At 43.7% G+C, this 24,986-nt stretch overlaps 1 protein-coding gene and 1 long non-coding RNA gene across 4 annotated transcripts in view; both read right to left on the bottom strand.

The window, feature by feature from the left end:
* Positions 1–4,350, bottom strand: part of LOC124031640 (protein phosphatase 1 regulatory inhibitor subunit 16B-like) — a 130,542-nt gene extending 126,192 nt beyond the window's left edge. For both annotated transcript variants that reach the window (XM_046343134.1, XM_046343135.1), the window contains exon 1: positions 4,204–4,350. The gene's annotated coding sequence lies outside the window, so the exon portion shown is untranslated. The remainder of the gene's footprint in view (positions 1–4,203) is intronic.
* Positions 4,351–7,107: 2,757 nt separating this feature from the next.
* The window catches only part of LOC124021132, a 38,962-nt gene continuing 21,083 nt past the window's right edge, over positions 7,108–24,986 (bottom strand). For both annotated transcript variants that reach the window (XR_006836205.1, XR_006836206.1), the window contains exons 2-3: positions 7,778–7,901; positions 7,108–7,622 (exon numbers count right to left, since the gene is read on the bottom strand). This is a non-coding gene — a long non-coding RNA (uncharacterized LOC124021132). The remainder of the gene's footprint in view (positions 7,623–7,777; positions 7,902–24,986) is intronic.

Genomic DNA, 24,986 nt, shown 5'->3' with positions numbered 1-24,986 from the left:
AGTTTAAATTGTGTGCAGCACAATGGATATATAATGCACAATGTCTCAGGAAAGACTGTCTGGGTTGCCAATATTCAGTGAAGAAAACAGTCGGGCCCACAACCTGGATCTACAGGCCGTGGTGAAAACATTTGCACACAAAAATACAAGGCGACGCAGTTGCATACTGCTACTGTAGGCCTCTGCATTGAATCTTTTTTATTTTATTTACCTTGATTGAAGCCCATTTCTGTAAACTATTATCCAGACAAAAACCTGCTAAGTTCAACAATAAATAGTGGCTAAATGTATCCTTAAGCTGACTACTTTTTCCTCATTGTTAGGCTATTTGAGGTGTCATTTATTTTATAGAAAAAGTATAAATACCAGCTCAATACTGTATACAGCTATACTGCATGATGAAGAATTCCATAGTAATCTAGTGTTGAGGGTGGACTGATTTATTTGGCATTGACAGACTGGTTTTACACACAACAACTTTCTATACAGGCTGGTAGAGAGTGAGGATGACATGTCATGCAGTTTCAGATAGGCTATAAAGGACAGTTGTATATATGTACACACACACACGTATGTATTTTTTTGCTGATTAGTATGCTGTTTTATCAAAAATTAATTTTAAAATCTGCAACGTTTGAATTCACAACTTTAGTTACTGAAAAAGTAAATCCATTATTCCAGAGAAACTGTTAAACCAAGTTGGCTGTTTTTTGTAAGAAAAACTATAACGCAACTGTACCATCTTCAGTACCCCCCCCCCCCCCCCAGTAATACAAGAATCTCTGTCATCAAACTCCATATAAGGGAATATTGTGATGTTTCTACATAGCAAGGTTTCCCCCATGAGGGTGCACATGTGCAGCTGTTACCCATCTCTGCTGCTGTGGCAGTCAACTACATTAAAACAAAATATATACATTTTTTTAGGTGAAAAAGTACACATTTCCTGACAAAACATTTCTTGATACTTGACAAAAATAACTTATTTGCCTGTATGCTTTCAATAAAACAATACATTTGTCCACAGTGCGCAAATTTGTGAATCATGCATTCACTAACCCACGGAGCAGTGACGCGAGATTTGTCCTATATTTATATATTTTTAATCCCAGACCCCGTCCCCGCAGGAGGCCTTTTGGTAGGCTGCCATTGTAAATAATAAATTGTCCTTAACTGACTTGCCTAGGGAAATAAAGGTCAAATACAACTCTTTTTTTTTTTAAGAACGAGGCCTGCATCCAGCAGTCACAAGTCACGTGACCCGTTTTTGCAGCCATCTCAGTTCTGCACCCCAGGAAGAGGGAGACAACTCAACTGGACTAGTAAACTTCTCCTTTAACCAGAGGTAGAGCAGATGAAGTAGAACTCGTGTAGGGCTATAGGACAACATTCCTCGTGACAAAGTGTCTGCAGAAGATGCCCTTGTAGCCAGTTAGGTAGAACACCGCTAGTAATTGGTGCAAGGCAAGGCTAGTATGCTTGGGGACAGTACAGGAAATGCTGTGTCTTTTAGCCATTGAGGCAGAATGACCGTCACACTACTGTCTGTAATGCAGCACTAAATGGCTCAATGCGGGAAGGCCAAACATGCCGCCAAAACACACAGACATTCACTGTTGCACACATTATCAGTCATTACTATCTCACTGTACCTGTACTAGTAGAAATAGATGACAATACTATACTCCTGCTTTGGGTATGCACTGCCGTGTGCACTCTGAGGAACTAGTAACTGGATGTATAATATATTCTGTCTCTGTAGTTAGTTTTGTACCCCAACTTCTGCATTATTCCAACACCATGATTTAGAGATGTCTCTTCTCGTTAAACATTGAAACCTTTGATGCCCAGGAGGTTCAGCTTGTAGACTAGTGGAAGATCAAATCCATGATGATTGCTATCAAAGCAGTTCCACTTCAACATGATATCCAGCCTGCTTATTTTTCAGTAGCAGACAGCCTATTTCCTTGCTGCTATGTTCAACACACACACACACACATCCTCTCTCTCACACACCAGCCCGCTGACCAAACCCAGTGCTTTTATGTTCTGGATTTCTATTCAGATTGCAACATGTTGGTTGATAACGACCTGGGCTTTGTCAAATGTCCTCTCTGCTCTAAGCCATGCCTAGGCCTGTTCACTTACCATGCAGTGATTATGCTCTATCAGTTATCTGATTACAACAAGCATGTTGGAATGCTTCCTGAGGTGTGTGTGTGTGTGTGTGTGTGTGTGTGTGTGTGTGTGTGTGTGTGTGTGTGTGTGTGTGTGTGTGTGTGTGTGTGTGTGTGTGTGTGTGTGTGTGTGTGTGTGTGTGTGTGTGTGTGTGTGTGTGTGTGTGTGTGTGTGTGTGTGTGTGTGTGTGTGTGTGTGTGTGTGTGTGTGTGTGTGTGTGTGTGTGTGTGTGTGTGTGTGTGTGTGTGTGTGCAATTGTTCCTGTGTGATTATGGCTCTGCCAGCATGTGTGTGTGAGCAGTGTGTTTGTGTGGGCAGTGAGCACAGTGTATTATGTCTGATGGCCCATCCTGAAAGGTAGCTGATAGCCAGTGCAGATGAGGAGAGAAACAGCAATAGAAACCTCTCAAGACGTCCCCACACATCAAACATTTAAGGGCTACACTACCCAAAGTGCCAGAGAAAAGTGCCAGAGAGCGGAACATATTACCAAAGGCACATTTAGCAACAACAACAAAAAGGACATGGCCAATACTATACCAGGCTTATGCTGTTATCTTGAGCGAATCACACCCTAAAGAATGTTTGATTCAGAAGAATACCACAAGCTAAATACGTACAGTGTAAGCAAAACCAACCAAGCTCCAGGCAACAATTTACATTACCATTAATGCTGTAATTAATCTAGTCTAGTAGGCTACCAATATTGCATAGTGGGCTAATTAGCAGTGGCATAAAGTACTTAAAAATACTTGAAAGTACTACTTAAGTCGTTTTTTGGGGGGGTTTATATTTTTGGGGGACAACTTTTACTTTACTACATTCCTAAAGAAAATAATGTATGTTTTACTCAAAACATTTTCCCTGGAGCCCAAATATAAAATGTAAAAAAAACATTTTGAATGCTCAGCAGGACAGGAGAATGGTCCAATTCACACACATCAAGAGAACATCCCTGGTCATCCCTACTGCCTCTTATCAGGCAGACTCCCTAAACACACATGCTTTGTAAATTATGTCTGCCTGTTGGAGTGTGTCCCTGGCAATCTGTAAATTAAAACAAGAAAATGGTGCCATCTGGTTTGCTTGATATAAGGAATTTGAAATTATTCACACTTTTACTTTTCATACTTAAGTATATTTTAGCGATTACATTTACTTTTGATATTTAAGTATATTTAAATAAATACTTTTAGACTTTTACTCAAGTAGTATTTTACTGGGTGACCTTCACTTTTACTTGAGTCATTTTCTATTAAGGTATCTTTACTTTTACTCAAGTATGTCAATTGGGTACTTTTTCAACTACTGCTAATTAGGCTACTCTGTAATTGCATGCTAGTAGTTGTTTTGGGGTATTAGCCTACCTACACAAGTGGAATAAAGCAGTCTATTGGGACAACACTATTCTTCATTGACCAATATAAAGCCTATGTTATACTGCCAGACCGCATAGTAGTCTAAATACAAACAAACAGTAGCCTAACCTCTCTCTTGTGAGCTACTTTAAAGAATGAATACAGGAATCTATCTGAACATTATCATAAAATGCCCATGGCAGTCTTTCCCCATCGAACGCGCGGTACTGTGACTTCTGGAACGAGTAGTAACACAATCTATCAAATTGAAATGGACAATCATCCTTCTTTTCGGTCCTTCCTCCCTACACCTTACGAACTGGTGTAGCGAACACTGTTGCCTCTTCAAATCCCAAGTGGCCAGCCAGCAACATACAAGTAGGATTGAAACATTGTTGAGATATAGTGCAGAAATCAGTATGATGTGTTCATTTTCTAGAATCTGGGCAACATTTGTGGAGCCAGCAACGGCAAAGAATAATTGGTTACAGTAATACACGATAATGTAACGGTAAAGCTACAGACATGCCTTCTTGGCACCCTCCCAATGCCGCTATCCTCACTGCTCTGAAAATACCTCCGTTCTTTCCGCTGTTTCATTTGAATCAATCGAACAGAAGACCTCCACCGAAAACGGATCGCATTTGTAAAATAATGTTGTACTCACCGACTGTTACTTGGTTTTCATTAGTTCCAATTTCACTCACTGGGATAAGCCTGCAGCAGCGTTTAGCGTCTTGTGGCTAACTAGTAGCGACACAGAAGAAAAGCCACCGTGGCTGGGCAGGCAAGGAAGCTCTCGCAGCTCTGTCGCTAGTTGCCGCCCCCTGCAGATATGAGAACGCCCCTAGCGAGAAGTCACTTCTCGAGTTCGGGTCTGCGGATGAGAAAAAGAGAGAAGGAGGAGACCCGGGTAAAATGCAGACAGACAACACACATGGAGTGCAGTGGTGGGGAAAAAAGTACCCAATTGTCATACTTGAGAAAAAGTTAAGATTCCTTAATGGAAAATAACTCAAGTAAAAGTGAAAGTCACCCAGTAAAATACTATTTGAGTAAAACGTCTTATATTAAGATAACCAGATGTCATTGTTTTCTCATTTTTATTTATTTACGGATAGCCAGGGGCGTGCTCCATCACTAAATTACAAACGAAGCATGTGTTTAGTGAGTCCACCAGATAAAAGGCAGTAGGGATGACCAGGGTGTGTGAATTAGACCATTTTATAGTCCTGCTAAGCATTCAAAATGAGTACTTTCGGTTGTATGGAGTAAAAAGTACGTACTTTTCTTTAGGAATGTAGTGAAGTAGAAGTTGTCAAAAAATATAATAAGGAAAGTACAAATACCCCCCAAAATCAACTTAAGTAGTACTTTACACCACTGATACATTAGAAACAATTCAAATGTACTCTCAGGTAAGCAATTATAAAGCAATATATCTGTACTGTAGCTCAACTTCTGTGACTTAAATTGAAACATATTAATACCACAGAAGATAATAATTCATTCTAAGCACCTTAACTTTACTGGTTAAAACCCAGAAGAGAAGACAAAGGCAGTGAGTCGATATCTCAGAGCCCATGAAAATGAAATGAGATATGCATTCTCTCTCTCTGGTCCTATTCCCACTATTGGAGAGATGGAGAGTCTGAGGAGCGGAGCGGCAAAAGAGATTTAAACTTTTAAATCCACATGACATCCCTGCCTTACCTTTGCTTTGTGGCTGGCAACACGACGTTCTAGTTGCACAGCCCCACAGTGGACACCCTTAAAACCTAGCAGTCAAACACGGAAATGGTTCCAAACGTTTTTTCACAATTCATTTTATCCATTGCGGGTTTTAGAAAGACTACAAATATGGGCTGTGTTTTGTGTAGGAATACCCAGGCTTGATGTTTTGATAACGTGTCAATTTATTTTGGACGAGGTGACTTTTATCCCTATATTCCACTCTATTTACTCTCAGATTCAAAAATGCTAATTGGCATCAAAGTAGACATCATGCAAGACTACAAATCTCTGCAAGCTCCTGCACATCATCTACTAGCTACCTTGATCCAAAGCTAAATATACATTGAACATTTTAATTTAATGTTCAATATTTAATTTAACTAATATTTGTCTTATTTATGCATTTGGTATTTTGTCTTCTACAGAATACTATCCTAGTAGAAGTAGCAGTCAGATATTTATGTGCCATGAATATTTTTTTGCGAAGAACCTATATAGCTAGCTAGCTACCTAGATGATATTAGTAACACTCTTATTTTACCAGATCCTCGTCTCCTTCAGCCAGTGGATGTCTTTATTTAATCCCGTATAGTGTTCTGCCAACACTATGAACAAGGTGAAATATAATTCAATTCATGGTGTCAGAATTCCCTGCTGTGTTGAAGCAATTCATAATTAACTTGTTGACATGTTGTCACATCTGCTCCTGCAACGCCCTCTACTGCTCATCCTGTGTCTACTTGACCTGCCTGTGTCTACTTGACCTCCCTTCCTCTCTCGCTCTCTCTCTCTCTCTCTCCCTCTCTGTGTGATTGTGTGGGCAGCGACGGGTGTGCTGGAGTCAGAGCAGATCCCCACCAACTGCAACCTGTTCCATAATCAAGACCTCTACAAATACTCAGTCCTGCCACTTCCACACTGCCAGATCATAATCTCTGCTCAGTCAGTCTATGGTTCTAGCTGTTTTTTACTATTCAGATCCTGTTATCATGTTGTGTCTGTTTTCCTTGCTTGACGCTGTTTTCCTGTCCGCTACAGTTCTGCCCGCTCTGACTCTGGTCCCTGTCTCCAGTCCCACATCTCGTCATCCTGCTACTCTGTCCTGGATTCCACACTCTACTACTCCCTTGGATTCCCCCCAGGACCTGCTTTCCCTGTCCCAACCCCTCTCGCTCCAGCCTCAGCCTCCGTACCTGGTTTCCTGCAACCCACCTGAACTTCCCCTGGCCTGCACTCCATCTCCTCCTGAGTTGCAATAAAATACCTTGGTTACTTCATCCCAGTTTCCTTGCCTGAGTCTGCTCTTGGGTTCCCCTGTTCCACTCCACGTCACACATGCTCTGTTGCAGGTTCAACGCTAGATTAACCAATTGCAGAATGTATCCATAATCATGAGTGAATAAGTATATTTACTTGACCAGAATGCACCTAGTAACCCATCAATCACATTAATACACTAAATTCCAACAATTACATTGTTTTAAAGAAATCAAAATAGTAAACAATGCATACATTACTTTTATACATAACAAACATCTGAATTAAATATTAAATGATTTATTACTCAATGCCACAAACCTGGGACATCGAAGAACATCATATGAACTATTATTACTATCCTAGAGCGCACAGATTCTTCAGATTTTCCATTCTAGGAATTAGACAAGCACAAATAACACAACATGAAAAACAGCATATTGGGATTTTGGTGGGTGAGTTATAAATAGAAAAGCTGGATGCTTAAGGTAGGTTTAATATAAAATACTAGGTCAACTCCATCAGAATGAGAAACACACTTAATAGACTCAAAACAAAGAAGCCGTGCCTAAACGTAGCTATTTCAACACCCTTCTTGTCAAGGTCCATGTTGCTACAGTCAATTGTGAGCAGCACATGTACCACTGCATTCAGTTTGAACCCCAGAATGAGGACAGCATTAAACAGGTGGGGGGGGAAAGTATTTTTTTTAAATATATATAATATTTTATACAAGACTTTTACACTTTGTCACCGAGTCTAGATGTTATCAAATCAGAAGAACAAGTGAAGGAAGCAGCATAGTGAAAAGGTTTGAAGGTAGGGCATGTTTATTCGAGATAAGATGGAGAGTTCCAAAGTGTCAAAAATTGAAGGACCATGGTGCATTAAAGGCATAGTGTGGAATAAGGGGTAGCTAGAGAAAAGGTTTCCCATGGAATAAACCTAAAATGGGGAGCTGGTTTGCTTCTGCACCCCTTTTAGGTCATTGTCACAAAAACCTGGCCCATGTCCAGTCATACTCGAGGTCTCAGCCCGTGTCCCTTGACATTATTCCGTCACAGATGCAGTATTCAAATCGTGGTCATCGTATATCTGTGAATCACAACATTAAAGGCGATGAATGATCACAGCATTTCCTCAAATTGAGTCCATAGACAATACAACTTAAGCATTGAGAACAGCATTTTATTGACAACCCTGGTGGTTTACACTATGTCTACTGTGTGTGAATGATGGAAGAATCTTACCCCAGCTGTAGGTTCATGTGAGTGTGTGTGGTCACTTAGGCCTGCACATCAACCAGTACTGGGATCATTGGAAACTTGGGATGCTTGCGTTCAAAGTGTTCCTTGCAAATCTTTGGATCTGCATCTATTAAGGTCAAGAACAAAATTGAGAAAGTTCATCTGTGGCTTAGATTGAATTTAATTGTACCCATAGTTCAGAATAATGACTTAAATGGGTGGACAGCTCCAGATCTTAATGGCAGGAGTGTGAATAAGCTTTTGTTCCAGCTCAGCCCCATACCTGATTACAAATCATAGCCTATCGCCGTGATTCGGTATGTTGATTATTTAAGTCAGGTAAAGCAGGGCTGGGACAAAACCCTTTACACACTCCTGCAATGACTGAACCAGACCAAATCAGGAGAATAGTGTTCCAGGTTGAAACAGTTGACCTAGTTGAGAGGTGATAAGTCAGGCACAAACATTGGTTCTGGAAAAAAGAAGGTGCAAATAAGATTTGCAATTTGGCATCAATAATGTGACAGTAATTCTACCTAAAAACAGTTAATTTAAAACCCACCACAGCAGGTAGGACTAAATAAGGTTACATATCCTTGCCTACTCGATATACCAATGATCTGCTGTCCAGAGGGTAACAAGGGAAAAGAGGATACCTAGTCAGTTGTACAACTGAATGCATTCAACTGAAATGTGTCTTTTGCATTTCACAGCAAAAATATCAATGTTTTCCTGCAGTAAAGTATGCACACTGTTGACTCGAGTAGATGAATCAGTTAATATCTGAAACCTCTCAAAAAGCCAGACTAAAATAATACAGCTAGTTTGTGTAGCTACAGGTCAAGTAGTACTTGAAGTAGGCTACCCACCACTCACAGACACAAACATTATCATGAATGCCTAGCCCTAGGTTCACCATCTACATTTACATTTACATTTAAGTCATTTAGCAGACGCTCTTATCCAGAGCGACTTACAAATTGGTGCATTCACCTTATGACATCCAGTGGAACAGTCACTTTACAATAGTGCATCTAAATCTTAAAGGGGGGGGGTGGCTGAGAAGGATTACTTTATCCTATCCTAGGTATTCCTTAAAGAGGTGGGGTTTCAGGTGTCTCCGGAAGGTGGTGATTGACTCCGCTGTCCTGGCGTCGTGAGAGAGTTTGTTCCACCATTTAGGGGCCAGAGCAGCGAACAGTTTTGACTGGGCTGAGCGGGAACTGTACTTCCTCAGTGGTAGGGAGGCGAGCAGGTCAGAGGTGGATGAACGCAGTGCCCTTGTTTGGGTGTAGGGCCTGATCAGAGCCTGTAGGTACTGAGGTGCCGTTCCCCTCACAGCTCCGTAGGCAAGCACCATGGTCTTGTAGCGGATGCGAGCTTCAACTGGAAGCCAGTGGAGAGAGCGGAGGAGCGGGGTGACGTGAGAGAACTTGGGAAGGTTGAACACCAGACGGGCTGCGGCGTTCTGGATGAGTTGAAGGGGTTTAATGGCACAGGCAGGGAGCCCAGCCAACAGCGAGTTGCAGTAATCCAGACGGGAGATGACAAGTGCCTGGATTAGGACCTGTGCCGCTTCCTGTGTGAGGCAGGGTCGTACTCTGCGGATGTTGTAGAGCATGAACCTACAGGAACGGGCCACCGCCTTGATGTTAGTTGAGAACGACAGGGTGTTGTCCAGGATCACGCCAAAGGTTCTTAGCGCTCTGGGAGGAGGACACAATGGAGTTGTCAACCGTGATGGCGAGATCATGGAACGGGCAGTCCTTCCCCGGGAGGAAGAGCAGCTCCGTCTTGCCGAGGTTCAGCTTGAGGTGGTGATCCGTCATCCACACTGATATGTCTGCCAGACATGCAGAGATGTGATTCGCCACCTGGTCATCAGAAGGGGGAAAGGAGAAGATTAATTGTGTGTCGTCTGCATAGCAATATTAGGAGAGACCATGTGAGGTTATGACAGAACCAAGTGACTTGGTGTATAGCGAGAATAGGAGAGGGCCTAGAACAGAGCCCTGGGGGACACCGGTGGTGAGAACGCGTGGTGAGGAGACAGATTCTCGCCACGCCACCTGGTAGGAGCGACCTGTCAGGTAGGACGCAATCCAAGCGTGGGCCGCGCCGGAGATGCCCAACTCGGAGAGGGTGGAGAGGAGGATCTGATGGTTCACAGTATCGAAGGCAGCCGATAGGTCTAGAAGGATGAGAGCAGAGGAGAGAGAGTTAGCTTTAGCGGTGCGGAGCGCCTCCGTGATACAGAGAAGAGCAGTCTCAGTTGAATGACTAGTCTTGAAACCTGACTGATTTGGATCAAGAAGGTCATTCTGAGAGAGATAGCGGGAGAGCTGACCAAGGACGGCACGTTCAAGTTTTGGAGAGAAAAGAAAGAAGGGATACTGGTCTGTAGTTGTTGACATCGGAGGGATCGAGAGTAGGTTTTTTCAGAAGGGGTGCAACTCTCGCTCTCTTGAAGATGGAAGGGACGTAGCCAGCGGTCAGGGATGAGTTGATGAGCGAGGTGAGGTAAGGGAGAAGGTCTCTGCAAATGGTCTGGAGAAGAGAGGAGGGGATAGGGTCAAGCGGGCAGGTTGTTGGGCGGCCGGCCGCCAAAAGACGCGAGATTTCATCTGGAGAGAGAGGGGAGAAAGAGGTCAGAGCACAGGGTAGGGCAGTGTGAGCAGAACCAGCGGTGTCGTTTGACTTAGCAAACGAGGATCGGATGTCGTCGACCTTCTTTTCAAAATGGTTGACGAAGTCATCTGCAGAGAGGGAGGAGGGGGGGGGAGGATTCAGGAGGGAGGAGAAGGTGGCAAAGAGCTTCCTAGGGTTAGAGGCAGAAGCTTGGAATTTAGAGTGGTAGAAAGTGGCTTTAGCAGCAGAGACAGAAGAGGAAAATGTAGAGAGGAGGGAGCGAAAGGATGCCAGGTCCGCAGGGAGGCGAGTTTTCCTCCATTTCTGCTCGGCTGCCCGGAGCCCTGTTCTGTGAGCTCGCAATAAGTCGTCGAGCCACGGAGCGGGAGGGGAGGACCGAGCCGGCCTGGAGGATAGGGGGCATAGAGAGTCAAAGGATGCAGAAAGGGAGGAGAGGAGGGTTGAGGAGGCAGAATCAGGAGATAGGTTGGAGAAGGTTTGAGCAGAGGGAAGAGATGATAGGATGGAAGAGGAGAGAGTAGCGGGGGAGAGAGAGCGAAGGTTGGGACGGCGCGATACCATCCGAGTAGGGGCAGTGTGGGAAGTGTTGGATGAGAGCGAGAGGGAAAAGGATACAAGGTAGTGGTCGGAGACTTGGAGGGGAGTTGCAATGAGGTTAGTGGAAGAACAGCATCTAGTAAAGATGAGGTCGAGCGTATTGCCTGCCTTGTGAGTAGGGGGGGAAGGTAAGAGGGTGAGGTCAAAAGAGGAGAGGAGTGGAAAGAAGGAGGCAGAGAGGAATAAGTCAAAGGTAGACGTGGGGAGGTTAAAGTCGCCCAGAACTGTGAGAGGTGAGCAGTCCTCAGGAAAGGAGCTTATCAAGGCATCAAGCTCATTGATGAACTCTCTGAGGGAACCTGGAGGGCGATAAATGATAAGGATGTTAAGCTTGAAAGGGCTGGTAACTGTGACAGCATGGAATTCAAAGGAGGCGATAGACAGATGGGTAAGGGGAGAAAGAGAGAATGACCACTTGGGAGAGATGAGGATCCCGGTGCCACCACCCCGCTGACCAGAAGCTCTCGGGGTGTGCGAGAACACGTGGGCGGACGAAGAGAGAGCAGTAGGAGTGGCAGTGTTATCTGTGGTGATCCATGTTTCCGTCAGTGCCAAGAAGTCGAGGGACTGGAGGGAGGCATAGGCTGAGATGAACTCTGCCTTGTTGGCCGCAGATCGGCAGTTCGAGGAGTAGGATAGATCGGACCAATATGCAGCGTGGTACATGTCCATGTTAATATTTATTTGAACTGAACACAAAAACAAAATAACAAGAGAACGAACGTAAACTAAACAGATCTGTCTGGTGCAGACACAGAGACAGAAAACAACCACCCACAAATCATAGTGGGAAAACAGGCTGCGTATGGTTCTCAGAGACAACGATAAACAGCTGCCTCTGATTGGGAACCATACCAGGCCAAACACAGAAATAGAACAACACATAGAATGCCCACCCCAACTCACGCCCTGACCAAACTAAAATAGAGACATAAAAAAGGAACTGAAGTCAGGACGTGACACATACACTGTCATTAATATTATAATGTAGGCTACACAGCTAGGTAACATTAGCTAGCTAGACAAAATAATTGCTGCATCCTCACATAAACACGCTGGCAGTAGCTGAATGCTGACGTTTAGCCGAACCATAGCTAGATAGGAGCTCTTAGGTTTAGCTACCATATTAAAGTTACATTAGAACAAACCAGGCTTCATTTTGTCAATATCATGGAAGTTATTTCATGAGTGTCATGTTTTGTCTTATATTGTCTTGTCATTTTGCTTTCCCTTCTGTTCGTTTTCCCCCTGCTGGTCTTTTTAGGTTCGTTCCCTTTTTTCTCTCTCCCTCCCTCTCTCTCTTCTCTCTATCGTTCCGTTCCTGCTCCCAGCTGTTCCTATTCCCCTAATCAATCTTCTATTCTTTTCACACCTGTTCCGTATCTTGCCCTCTGATTAGAGTCCCTATTTCTCCCCTTGTCTTCCGTTTCTGTCCTGTCGGATCCTTGTATATTGTTCGCCGTGCTGTGTCTTGTTTCCCTCAGATGCTGCGTGTGAGCAGGTGTCTGAGTCTGCTACGGTCGGTGCCTTCCCGAGGCAACCTACAGTTTATGGTCGAGTCTCCAGTCTGTCCTCGTCACTACGAGTGGAATTCGTTTTTTATGTTTTGTTTTCTACTCCGATTTGTCTAGGAGTATTGTCTATTTCCTTTACTGGAATAAAGACTCTGTTTTCGCCAAGTCGCTTTTGGGTCCTCATTCACCTGCATAACAATGAGGTTAAAGCAAATTGAGACTGAAAACTTTGACAATTCCCTGGGGAGTTGCTTCTTGCCTGGATCTCGTGGCTCAGTGCAGTCAAGCAAAAAATGAAAAATACTTGAGATTTAAAGCTATGGGGACAATATCAGAATTAAACAGGCTGTTACTACAATTTAGGTAAAGATTCAATAAGACAAGTCAACTTACTGTTGAGTTAGAATAGTACGATACACAAGGTGCAATTTCAAAACTTAGCTGTGCATCAGCAGTTTTCCTCTTGTTATACACTGAGTACACATAGACTGATCAGGTGAACCCAGGTGAAAGCTATGATCCCTTATTGTTAAATCCACTTCAAATCAGTGTAGATGAAGGGGAGGAGACAAGTTAAATAAGGATTTTTAAGTCTTTAGACAATTGAGACATGGATTGTGTATGTGTGCCAATGGGCAAGACAAAATACTTAAGTGCCTTTGAATGGGGTACACTGCTATTGGGTTTCTCACTCTCAACAGTTTCCATGTGTATCAAGAATGGTCCACCACCAAGGACATCCAGCCAACTTAACACAACCTTGCTAAGTAATGAAGTCAACATGGGCCTGCATCCCTGCGGAACACTTTCGACGCCCTGCAGAGTCCATGCCGCGACAAATTGAGGCTGTTCTGAGGGCCAAAGGGAAAATGATTGAATCAAACAAGTCAGCCGTGATTTGGGAGGAGGTAAGTGAACTGGCAACAGGAGTTGATTGTTGACTTCAGGAAGCAGAGGCGGGAACATGCCCCGATTCACATCAACGGGACTGCAGTAGAGAGTCAGCAGTTTTGAGTTCCTCGGTGTCCACATTACTAAGGACTTGACATGGACCAACAACATCACCACTTGTCAAGAGGGCGCAACCGTGTCTCTATTTGATAAGGTCGGCTGAAGAAATGTGGTATTCCACACTGGGTCTTATCCAACTACGACGTCCTGACCGGTTGCACAATGGCCTGGTATGGAAATTGCTCCATCCACGAGCGCAAGGCCCTCCAGCTGGTGGTGAAGACGGCCCAGTACATCACTGGGACCATTCTCCCACCAATCAGGGACATCTACTCGAAACGGTGCCCGAGGAAGATCCGCAGCGTCATCAAGGACCCCACACACGCTAGCGATGAGCTGTTCACTCCCTTACCGTTGGGCATACAGTATTGGAGCATGAGGTGACACCCATCCACACACGTGCGTGCACACACACACACACATTCATGCTACACACAATCAACTCCTTTGTTTTGCTGAAGTTGAGGGATAGGTTGCTGTCCTGGCACCACATTGCCAGTTCACTTACTTCGTTCCTATTGGCTGACTCGTCGTTGTTGGTTATCAGGCCTACAACTGTGGTGTCGTCAGCAAACTTGATGATGGAGCTGGTGTCGTGCAAAGCCACACAGTCATGGGTGAACAGGGAGTATAGCTAAGGACACACCCCTGGGGAGGGGGGGGCTGTGTTAAGAGTCAGTGTGGAGGTGTTATTACCAGTCCTCACAGCAGTGTCTAGACCCAGGGCTCTGAGCTTGGTGTCAAGCTTGGAGGGAACAATATCATTGAATGCTGAACTGTAGTCAATGAACAGCATTCTCACATAGGTGTTCCTCTTGGGCTCTTTTTACATCTTACAGGTTAAGCTAGACAGAAGAGATTAGTTGAAAATGCACAGAATGTATACATTTACACAGGCCTACACACCTATTGTGAAAAATGGATCATGGATAAGAATGTAACATTTTCTGACCTAAAGAAAGCAAACATCTGCATATGAGGACACGCTCTGTTGGCACATCATGTGTGCTTGGCGAGCTAAACACTGAGACCAAAATCCTGACTTGAGATCCGTGCTCTTCTTTCAGACTTTTGTATAAATCATGCATTGAGGTCAATTGCAGATTTATACCAAAACTAGCACACAAGCTACGTATGCAGATCTTAAGTAATATTTTTTCCCTGAATTAGGAAAAATGTCTGCCTTGTGGTTAATATCATACTGCACTACACGGCTAAAATACTGCATTTGATATCTTAGCAGTCTTATTGCTGATTTGCTGAATCTAGGTCAATGGCTTGACAGAGCAAAGTCACCCCCAGCCTTCCAACCAATCCTCGTCCCATACTGTTCCGACAGTACACACCCAGTCTCTCCTCCTCCTCCTCCTCTTCCTTTCCTACACCCTTAACCTCCTAACCCATCCTCCTCCCATTTCCATCATAGTTGCTAAGGGTTTTTAGCCATTTGTAGACGGTTTAAAACTTCATAGGGATCGCCCCCTTTTTTTCAATTTTAGCCTAAAATTACATACCCAAATCTAACTGCCTGTAGCTCAAGCAAGGATATGCATATTCTTGGTACCATTTGAAAGGAAACACTTTGAAGTTTGTGGAAATGTAAATTGAATGTAGGAGAATAACACAATAGATCTGGTAGAAGAAAATAAAATGAAACAAACCAGTTTTTTTTTTCTCTACCACCATCTTTGAAATGCAACAGAAAGGTCCCAGATCTAGTCATCACTCTGGTTCCGATGGTGTCCACAAGAGGGCAACGGTGTATGTGAAAAGTTTCAGACTGATAACTTGAAGTACGAGCAAGCTACATGACATTTAGTGTGAAGTCACCCAGGTACATTTGGGCAAATTGTGAAGGACTCATTTACATTTTTCTGCAATAATGTCATCAAATCTGTATACCTGGACTTTGATTTAGCTTTTCCAATATTATTAGCCATATTGTAAGTTCAACATTTGCAAAACATCCAGTCTTCATAACTTCGTAACTCTCCATATTCTTTCAATTTTTGTCCAAAACGAAAAGGCTTGCTGTTGCACAATGTTAGAATACTCCCGTAAAGCCCAGCTCATTGGCTATCTAGCTAGCTTTTTTTGACCCCGATTGGTACTTATTTGAAAATGTTACAGTCAATCAAGTGAAGACCACCCGCGTCATCGGCGCGCCATGAAGGCGTCGCTCTCTAACTATGTTTGGTGTCCTATAGGCTATACTACACTCCTAATGATATAGTGAAGTCTGGTTACATTCTAGGATCTCTGAGCAATAAATACGAACGTAATTTGATGGGTTGAAACAATGTTAGATTAAGGTTAGGTTTTTCACAAATTCCTTTCTTCGCAAATTGAAAGAGTGGAAATACAAAATCGAGTGTGCATGCTATATGGACCCTTTTAAGATAAGTAAAAAGATGTTATCTAACAAAACGACGCTTCATGTTATCTCTGGGACGCTTTGGATGATAAATCAGAGTAAGATTTCAGAATGTAAGCACACATTTCACCTTCAGAGTTGAATTTATCAAACCTATCGCAGTGAAAGAAGTGTTTTGTTGTTAGGAGCTCTCCTCAAACAATAGCATGGCATTTTTCTTTGCAGTAATAGCTACTGTAAATTGGACAGTGGTGTTATATTAACAGGAATTTAAGCTTTCAGCCGATATCAGACACGTATATGTACCGACATTTGTTGTGTCTCTAAAATCTGCGATAGTGACACACGGCGCTGCATGATTTACAACATCCCTGTTGACGGGACGCCTATCCCTTAATAGTCTGAACATGTTTCATTTTTCAAGACATCATACAGTGGCTGGGATGTTTTTACACGCACAATAAACAAAACACAAACTAGGATATAGAGGGCGAGACGTTGGGCTACATCAGGTTCACACACACACACACACACACACTCACACGTCTGGTAGTTTAACATAATTAAACATTAAAAACACCAGTGGTCGTCGGAGATGGAATGAAGGTCAGCAGAGATGATGACTCCAGCAGCGATGAGCAATGGGGGACACAGCTTGCTTAAAATGCATTTAAACTGATGTTGAGTTAAATTAGTTTTTATACGCATGTACTGCAAACAATCACATCAATAAAACTGCATCTGTAATTACGCAGAGATAAAATGCATACAATTAACATAATACTTGCAGGCTGACCTTTGTGATTTTGTGACTGATTTATCCATCAACAAGCGAATACAATTTGCCACATCATCTCTGGGTGTCTTCAGACACACAAAACTGATTGCAATGAGATGAACAAGACTGATTGTAGTGAGATTGCAGGACAGGTGGAATCTGAGAGGAGCTATTTGCATAGCTAGCTCAAGACAGACAGACAGACAGGTTGTCTTCACAGTTGTCCTGGATGATTTTATGTTAATTCAGTGTCAAGCCTAGGACTATCTATAGCTCTCGTTTTACATTACAGCAAGACAAATGAGATTGTTTTTGTCACATGCGCAATTTACAGAAGGTGTAAAAGGTGCAGTGAAATACTTGTGTGCTAGCTTCCTCAAGCACTTTAAACAAGAACAATAACACCAATAATAAGAGTCAAGTAAAAAAAAGAAGCAAGTAATAAGAAAACAGTCTATGTCCCAGTCAGACCCCTAGTGTCATGTCTGTGTGTAAGATGTCATCAACAAGGATCAGTAGTGTAATGACATGGCAACTGGAGTTTGGTGCAAAATTCCGGTTGGTTGCGAGGATTTCTTCAGCTATTTGGTATTGCCTGGATGTGTTTGTGGGTGTGGTTGTTAGATGTCCCTAAAACTATAAACAGATTGTGATCAAGCATCCTCTTTTGCTTTCGTTAATATGTTCACCGTAGAAAAATATGTTAATTAACCCTTATTTTACAAGCTAAGTTGAATTGACACATGCTGACCATGGCTCTTTAAGGGTTAGTCTGGTCAAATAGGGTCACTTTGTAACTTTTTAGAGGCTGGAGGACATTTCTGTCAGTTGGAATATAAAGTGTGCTTTTTCAATCCAGGGGAGGTCAGCCTCCTGGGGAGACTCACTGTGTTTTCCAATCGCTGGCTGGCAGACTTAAAGGATTTAATAATATATGAACTGGTCTGGAATAAGGGGGATTGACTTCATTATAATGTCATTTCATCAAGTTTCTGTTTGTAATGACAGTAATTTCAACTATATTCGCTTGCTGAAGTAAATCAAACCTCACTTTGGAATCACAATATGTTTTTTTAGCTGCGGTTTTATAGAGGATATTTTTCCTCAGACTCAGGGAGACGAGCAAGTGTAAGATAAATCACATAGTTACAAAAGTGCAATGGCACAATCTCTGAACTGATTGTAACAGACTCATTTACCAAATGGTGTTTACTTCGCTTAGGACTGCAGAGAGCTGCAATACTAGTGACTCTCCAGCAGATGGCGAGATGAGATGGTTTCACCATGGCCAAAGAATACATGGATAGATCATTTACATATCGCTTGCTTTGTTGTCCAGTGCTGAAGATATTTGCATAATGCTGTTTTTTTTCCTCTTCACCTTTATTTAACCAGGTACGTCCAGTTGACAACAAGTTCTCATTTACAACTGCGATGTGGCCAAGATAAAGCAAAGCAGTGCGACAAAAACAGCAACACAGAGTTACACATGGGATAAACAAACAGTCAATAACACAATAGAAAAATCTATGTACAGTGTGTGCAAATGAAGTAAGGAGGGAAGGCAATAAATAGGCCATAGTGGCGAAGTAATTACAATTTAGCAATTAACACTGGAGTGATAGATGTGCAGACGAGTATGTGCAAGTAGAAATACTGGGGTGCAAAAGAGCAGAACAAAAACAAATATGGGGATGAGGTAGGTAGTTGGATGGGCTATTTACAGATGGGCTGTGTACAGCTGCAGCGATCGGTAAAGCTGCTCTGACAGCTTATGCTTAAAGTTAGTGAGAGAGATACAAGTCTCCAACTTCAGTGATTTTTGCAATTCGTTCCAGTCATTGGGAGCAGAGAACTGGAAGGAAAGACAGCCAAAGGGGGTGTTGGCTTTGGGGATGACCAGTGAAATATACCTGCTGGAGCGTGTGCTACAGGTGGGTGTTGCTATGGTGACCAGTGAGATGAGATAAGGCAGAGCTTTACCTAGCAAAGACTTATAGATGATCTGGAGCCAGTGGGTTTGGCAACGAATATGTAGCGAGGACCAGCCAACGAGAGCGTGCAGGTCGCAGCGGTGGGTAGTATATGGGACTTTAGTGACAAAACAGATAGCACGGCACTGTGATAGACTGCATCCAATTTGCTGAGTAGAGTGTTGGAGGCTATTTTGTAAATTATGTCTCAGTCAGGCTGCTCAACTGAAAACAAATCATTTGTTTTGACAGTTACTCTAATGAATCTTTAAGAAGTGACTTCCTGTTGGTAACAGCAATGTAAATCTTGGTCTTCTATCAGTTACTGCATCTGCAACTTCCTCTGACCTTTTGTAACCTTCTGTAACTTGTCCCAAAGCACTGCTACTGCAATATTGATCGGTCTCACTACTTTGCCAGAAGTATTTACTTTAATAATCCAAATAAATCACTTAATATTCATTATGGTGTATATCAGCCCTTGGTTCAATACTATTTTCAATCTTTCAAATACTTTTAGCGTTTGCTTGAGTCTCCCTGCAATACCAGATAGGCAGGGTTTTCCATTTTGGAACTTTTTTTTATTGGTTAATTAAGCCGGGCAAACTCAATAAAACACAAATAAAGTATTTTACATTTTGATTGTGACTTACATTTCAGCATTGTGTTTCATGTTTATGAATTGTACTATATATTTGTGAGTTGTAACCCACACTACACATTTACATAATGTTATCACTTATCTGTCTCTGTATCATTATCTGCTGCCTGTTTGATCCTTTTCATTTTCCGTTTTCCATATTTTAGATTTTGAGCTTCAAATCTTCAAATCGTTTTTTTGTTGTTGTTGGAAACTGCAGAGTAAGCCCCGGTTGTCTGATGTCGTCAGTCACAGCCCAAATTTAGCTGTCAGGCTAACAAACACGTCAGCTTTTTGGATTGGTTGTCTCGCTCAGACCTGTCAGAGCCAGTCATGATTACCCACCAGTGTGTCTCTACAAGAAGACTAGCAAAGTGTCATGCTGTGAGTGACAATAGCAACGGGATGGGAGTGTGTGGCTCCTACACTGAGGCCTACTGCGATTGTCTCTGCAATCTATTTACATCTTCACAATTTCTCATCTCTGTGTTCAATGATTTACCTAGCTACGGTAAAAAAAGATGATCATACACTGAACAAAAATACGAATGCGACACGTGAAGTGTTGGACCCATGTTTCATGAGCTGAAATAAAAGATCCTAGAAATGTTACATATGCACAAAAAGCTTATTTCTCTCAAATCTTGCACAAATTTGTTTACATCACTGTTAGTAAGCATTTATCCTTTGGCAGATATTTCATCCGCCTGACGGGCGTGGCGTATCAAGAATCTGATTAAACATCATAATTATAGTCACCTTGTGCTGGCGATAATAAAAGGCCACTAAAATGTGCACTTGTCATTGTCATACAACACAATGCCAAATTTGAGGGAGTGTGCCATTGTCAGGCTGACTGCAGGAAAGCTGTTGCCAGAGAATTTAAAGTTAATTTCTCTACAATAAGCCGCCTCCAACATTGCTTTAGAGAATTTGGCAGTACGTCCAACCGGCCTAACAACCACAGACCACATGTATGGCGTTGTGTGGGCGAGCGGTTTGCTGATGTCAACATTGTGAATAGAGTTTCCCATGGTGGCGGTGGGGTTATATGCAGGCATTAGTTATGGACACAATTGCATTTTATCGATGGCAATTTGAATGGCAAAAATACCATGATGAGTTCCTGAGGTCTATTGTGAGGCCCTTTTTTTAAAGGTATCTGTGACTAACTAATCTGTATTCCCAGTCATTTAAAATCTGTAGATTGAAGCCTAATGAATGTATTTAAATTTACTGATGTCCTCATGTGACCTGTAAGTCAGTAAAAATCTATGGAATTGTTGCATGGTGCGCTTATATTTTTGTTGAGTATAGATCAATTACTTCACTGTCCATGCGTCTCTTCGGCCACTGGCGTTCATTGACCAAGTCCACTTTTCAAGTTAGTGCTTCTGTTAAAGTAAAGAACATCAGTCACAGTCAGGTCATTTCTCTTTGAGTCATGGTAGTTTTGTTCGGCAGTATTGGTGTTAAGACTCTGTAAACTAAACAGAAACAGTAAGGTTAGTTACAAAGTCATGTAAATGACAGTTCTGCTCTGGTGGAAATCATGTCGTTTTGGGCCTGCGTCTGTTACCAGAGCTGAGGGAGAGCAGAAGTCTGCGGGAGATAGTGCAGTGAGAATGCCCATAGATGACAGTGTAATATATTTACACAAGTATACTATACTTAACCCGTGTGTGGTGTTCAGGTCTGTGGGACCCATTTTCAATGTTTACTAAAGGAAAAATGATACAATGAATACTTTTTACCACCTGAGGCTCATTTACCTTGGCTCATTTTCTGTGAAGAACATGTAAATTAATACTTTTTAATTGGGTGCACACGGCGTCCCAATGTAGGTGAAAACAAGTACAAATGAAACAAAAAGGTTTGCTGTGTGCCTTCACTCTGTCTTCCTCCTCCCTGGGCCTGCTGTTTCAACATAGACAGGTTCTTGGTGCTGTCTCCTTGCCTGTCTGCCTGTCTCCTGCTTTACTCGCACTCTTTACCCTTTGCAGTATGTGAAATCACACAATGTCTTGCGGGAACCTGCACAATGTTATTACAATACATTATTTCGATACATTGTATAAAACAAAATCTGTATTTTCCCACACTCTACCACTGTAAGGTCTGCTTCCAACTCACACTTTCAAACATGTAGATCCCCTGAACGCAGCCCACTTTCCAACCCACTTTCCAGCCTACTTTCCAGCTCACTTTCCAGCCCACTTTCCAGCCCACTTTCCAGCTCACACTCTCAAACACATAGATCCCCTGAATGCAGCTCACTCTCCAGATCCCAATCACCTGAATTCTGAATTCTGATCTCCTGTATGTCATTATCACACCATTTATTTCAGTTCTTTGCACCCCATCATTGTGAGATACACACTTCTATTCGGAGCTCTGTTTTTCCCGTAATTTGATCCTCCCGTGTATGATAGTTTTTGCCTGCCTCACTAACGACGCCTTTTGCCTATTCCCTGTCATGTATTGTATTGTCATGTCTTGTCCCTGTGCTTTCTCTTCTCTTCGTTTCCCCCTGCTGGTCGTATTAGGTTTCTTTCTCTCTATTTATCCCTCTCTCTCGTTCCGTTCCTGCTTCCAGCTGTTCCTCATTCTCCTAACGACCTCGTTTACTCTTTCACACCTGTCCCCTATTTTGCCCTCTGATTAAGTCTCTATTTCTCTCTCTGTTTCTGCTTCTGTCCTTGTCGGATTCTTGTTTGCTGTTTCTTTGTTCCGTCCTTTGTTTCCCTCGTCATCAGATACTGCATGTGAGCTGCCTCGTCATCAGATTCTGCCGCTAGCCCTGCAACTCTCCTCAACAACTAGAAGGGGACTCTCCTGTTAAACTAGAGGATTTGTGTTTTCCCTGTTTGGACTTCCCCTGTATGTTTTCCCTGTTTGGACATTAAAAGACTCTGTTTCTGTTATATCGCTTTTGGGTCCTCACTCACCTGCATAACAGAAGAATCCGACCAAGAATGGACCCAGCGATTTCGGATTCTCTCTACTCAGCCGTCAAGTTCCAGGGAGCGATGCTAGGCAGACACGAACAGGAATTGTCTGCTGCTCGACATGCCGTTGAGACCCTGGCCGCCCAAGTCTCCGGCCTCTCGGAGGATATTCACAATCTCCGCCTCGATCCACCGGTTACCTCCTGGGCTTCCGGGTCTCCGGAGCCCAGAATTAATAACCCACCGTGTTACTCTGGGGAGCCACTGAATGTCGCTCGTTCCTTACCCAGTGTGATATTGTGTTCTCTCTCCAGCCCAACACGTACTCCAGGGGTACTGCTCGTATCGCCTACGTCATATCTCTCCTTACTGGACGGGCTCGTGAGTGGGGCACGGCAATCTGGGAGGCAAGGGCTGAGTGTACTAACCAGTATCAGAACTTTAAGGAGGAGATGATACGGGTTTTTGATCGTTCTGTTTTTGGGAAAGAAGCTTCCTGGGCCCTGTCTTCCCTATGTCAAGGTAATCGATCCATAACGGATTACTCTATAGAGTTTCGCACTCTTGCTGCCTCTAGTGACTGGAACGAGCCGGCGTTGCTCGCTCGTTTTCTGGAGGGTCTCCACGCTGAGGTAAAGGATGAGATTCTCTCCCGGGAGGTTCCTTCCAGCGTGGATTCTTTGATTGAACTCGCTATTCGCATAGAACGACGGGTAGATCTTCGTCACCGAGCTCATGGAAGAGAGCTCGCGTTAACGGTGTCCCCCCTCTCCGCATCTCTACCATCTCCCCCCACTGGCTCAGGTGTTGAGCCCATGCAGCTGGGGGGTATTCGCATCTCGACTAAGGAGAGGGAACGGAGAATCACCAACCGCCTCTGTCTCTATTGCGGTTCCGCTGGTCATTTTGTCATTTCATGTCCAGTAAAAGGCCAGAGCTCATCAGTAAGCGGAGGGCTACTGGCGAGCGCTACTACTCTGGTCTCTCCGTCAAGTTCCTGTACTACCTTGTCGGTCCATCTACGCTGGACTGGTTCGGCAGCTTCCTACAGTGCATTAATAGACTCTGGGGCGGAGGGCTGTTTTATGGACGAAGCCTGGGCTCGGGAACATGACATTCCTCTCAGGCAGTTAGGGGAGCCCACGGCTATGTTCGACTTGGATGGTAGTCCTCTCCCCGGGATTCAGCGTGAAACGCTACCATTAACCCTCACTGTCTCTGGTAATCATAGTGAAACCATTTCTTTTTTGATTTTTTGTTCACCTTTTACACCTGTTGTTTTGGGCCATCCCTGGCTAGTGTGTCATAATCCTTCTATTAATTGGTCTAGTAATTCTATCGTCTCCTGGAACGTCTCTTGTCATGTTAAGTGTTTAGTGTCTGCTATCCCTCCTGTTTCTTCTGCCCCCTCTTCACAGGAGGAGCCTGGTGATTTGACAGGGGTGCCGGAGGAATATCATGATCTGCGCACGGTCTTCAGTTGGCCCAGGGCCACCTCCCTTCCTCCTCACCGGTCGTATGATTGTTGTATTGATCTCCTTCCGGGTACCACTCCCCCACGGGGTAGACTAGACTCTCTGTCGGCTACCGAACGTAAGGCTCTCAAAGATTATTTGTCTGTAGCTCTCGACGCCGGTACCGTGGTCCCTTCCTCCTCTCCCGCCGAAGCGGGGTTCTTTTTTGTTAAGGAAGAGGACGGGACCCTGCGCCCCTGCGTGGATTATCGAGGGCTGAATGACATAACGGTTAAGAATCGTTATCCGCTTCCCCTTATGTCTTCAGTTTTCGAGATTCTGCAGGGAGCCAGGTTCTTTACTAAGTTGGACCTTCGTTACGCTTACCATCTCGTGCGCATCAGGGAGGGGGACGAGTGGAAAACGGCGTTTAACACTCCGTTAGGGCATTTTGAATACCGGGTTCTGCCGTCCGGTCTCGCTAATGCTCCAGCTGTCTTTCAGGTGGAGCATTAGTGAATGATTAGTGAATTTTTAGTGAATGATGTACTGAGTGACATGCTGAACATCTTTGTTTTCGTTTACCTTGACGATATCCTGATTTTTTTCACCGTCACTCCAGATTCATGTTCAGCACGTTCGACGTGTCCTCCAGCGCCTTTTAGAGAATTGTCTTTATGTGAAGGCTGAGAAGTGCGCTTTTCATGTCTCCTCCGTCACATTTCTCGGTTCTGTTATTTCCGCTGAAGGCATTCAGATGGATCCCGCTAGGGTCCATGCTGTCAGCGATTGGCCCGTCCCTAAGTCACGTGTCGAACTGCAGCGCTTTCTCGGTTTCGCGAATTTCTATCAGCGTTTCATTCGTAATTTCGGTCAAGTGGCAGCTCCTCTCACAGCCCTTACTTCTGTCAAGACGTGCTTTAAGTGGTCCGTTTCCGCCCAGGGAGCTTTTGATCTCCTCAAGAAGCGTTTTACATCCGCTCCTATCCTTGTTACACCTGACGTCACTAAACAGTTCATTGTCGAGGTAGACGCGTCAGAGGTGGGCGTGGGAGCCATTCTGTCCCAGCGCTCCCATTCTGACGATAAGGTCCACCCTTGCGCGTATTTTTCTCATCGCCTGTCGCCGTCGGAACGTAACTATGATGTGGCAAACCGCGAACTGCTCGCCATCCGCTTAGCCCTAGGCGAATGGCGACAGTGGTTGGAGGGGGCGACCATTCCTTTTGTCGTTTGGACTGACCATAAGAACCTTGAGTACATCCGTTCTGCCA

This window comes from Oncorhynchus gorbuscha, linkage group LG03 (genome assembly GCF_021184085.1).
Source record: "Oncorhynchus gorbuscha isolate QuinsamMale2020 ecotype Even-year linkage group LG03, OgorEven_v1.0, whole genome shotgun sequence".
In the NCBI taxonomy this organism is placed as follows: domain Eukaryota; kingdom Metazoa; phylum Chordata; class Actinopteri; order Salmoniformes; family Salmonidae; genus Oncorhynchus; species Oncorhynchus gorbuscha.
The sequence above is the reverse complement of the archived record's forward strand: the minus strand, read 5'-3'. Positions and strand labels throughout refer to the sequence as shown.